Here is a 2,255-nt window from a genome sequence, read left to right as displayed (position 1 = left end):
CCTCGGAAACCCTGTACAGGGTCGCTATGGGTCGGAACCGACTCGACGGCACTTAACAACAACAACATGCTACCAGAGGTCCTTATAAGATACAATAAGTATGGTGAAATAATAAACTCTGGCACACAAATTTCATGATGTTTAACTATTTAGTATCCTCTTATTATGTTTAAACAACTTCCTTTGGTCTATGTAAAGTTTCCTTGTCATTTCAACCAAGTGTTCGGAAATGCTCATTCTTTGCAATATTATCCATAGCTTGTCATGATCTACAGAGTGAAAAACTATTTCATCATCAAATTAATAAACATCTTTCTGGTATTCTCTGCTTTCAGTCACAATCCATCTGACATCAGCAGAGCTATCCCTAGTTCCATATCATCTTCTGAATCCAACTTGAGGTTTTGACAGTTTCCTGTTGATATACTGTTACTGCATTTTTAAAATTCTCTTAAGCAAAAATTTACTTGCATGTGATGTTAATCATACTGTTCTATTCTGTTAGATCATCTCTCTCTCTGGAATGGGCATATATATAGATCTCTTCTCATCAGTTGACGGAATTTCTTGTCATAGATGACTAAGTGCCATAAGGACTACATCAGTTTGTTTAAAGATTTATTTGTATTCCATTCAGTTCCTGAAGCCTAGTTTTTTTGTTTTTGTTTTTGTTTTTTTGCCATATTGCATTAAGGCAAATCTGCTGAACAAGAAGATCTCTTTAAATTGTTCAAGTGCAAAGATGTCAGCATGAGGACTAAGATGCACCTGATCCAAGACATGGTAATCGCATATGCATGTGAAAGCTGTACAGTGAATAAGGGAGACCGTAGAAGAATTGGTGCATTGGTGTTGGAGAAGGACCATGGACTGTCAAAAGAACAAACAAATCTGTGTTGGAAGAAGTACAGCCAGAATGCTCCTTTGAAACCAGGATGGCCAGACTCCGTTTTTCATACTTCAGACATATTATCAAGAAGGACCAGTACCTGGTAAAGTAGATAGTTGGAGAAAAAGAGGAAGACCCCCAATGAGATGGATTGGCACAGTGGCAGCAGCAATGGACTCAATTGTAGCAACATTTGTAAGGTTGGCACAGAACCAGACAGTGTTTTTACTCAGTGGCACTTAACAACGTTTCTTTGTTTGTTTGTTTGTTTGTTTGTTTGTTTTTGTCAATATCTTATCTTCAGCGCAGCTTGAACTTCTTCCTTCAATACTCTTAGTTCTTGATCATATGTTACCTCTTGAAATGGTTGAACATTGACCATTTATTTTTAGTACTGTGAGTCTTTGTATACCTTTCATCTTCATTTGATTCTTTCTGCATTATAAAATATTGGTCCACAGAGTCCCTCAAAATTGCAAGTCTAGGCTTGAATTTTTTCTTCAGTTCTTTCAACTTCAGAAATGCTGAGTTCTTCCCTTTTGACTTTCTTCATGTAGCTCTTTCACATTTCACTATAATACTTAACTTTGTTTTGTTGTGTTACCCTATGCAATTTTCTGTTCAGCTTTTTCACTTACTCATTTCTTCTACTCGCTTTAGCATTTCTATGCTGCAAAACCAGTTTCAAAGACTCTTCTGAAGTACATTTTGGTCTTTTTTTGTTGTTGTTTCCAGCCTTTTAAATAACCTTTTGCTTTCTTCCTGTATGATATTCCTGATGTCATCCCACAGCTCTTCTGGTCTTCGATCATTAATGTCTAAAACAGCAAACCTGTTCTTGAAATGATCTCTAAATTCAGGTGGGATAAGTTCAAAGTCGTATTTTGCTCCTGTTGCCTTGTTTTCATTTTCTTCAGCTACAGTCTGAATTTGAATATGATGAACTGAGGATCTTGTCAACAGTTGGTTCTGGCCTACTTTTCACTGACAGTATGGAGCTTTTCTACAGTCTATTCCCACGGATACAGTCAATTTGATTCCTGTGTATTCCATGTGGTGAGGACCATGTGTAAATAATGTTGTTTTTAAACGTTATTTGCCATGAATATATAATTTTTCTTACAAAATTCTATCATCCAGTCTCTAGCATCATCTATCACCAAGGTCATATTTTCCGAATATTGATCCTTCCTCTTTCTTTCCAACCTTTGTGTTCCAAATGCCAGTAATTATCAATACATGTTGATTGCATATTTCATCAATTTCATCATAACTGGCTTTAGTGGTTGGCACATACATTTGAATGGTAATTGTATTAACTAGTCTTCCTTGTAGGTGTATGGATATCATCCTACCACAGACAGCA

Source organism: Chrysochloris asiatica, unplaced genomic scaffold (assembly GCF_000296735.1).
Source record: "Chrysochloris asiatica unplaced genomic scaffold, ChrAsi1.0 scaffold00517, whole genome shotgun sequence".
In the NCBI taxonomy this organism is placed as follows: domain Eukaryota; kingdom Metazoa; phylum Chordata; class Mammalia; order Afrosoricida; family Chrysochloridae; genus Chrysochloris; species Chrysochloris asiatica.
This window is presented reverse-complemented; position numbering follows the sequence as displayed.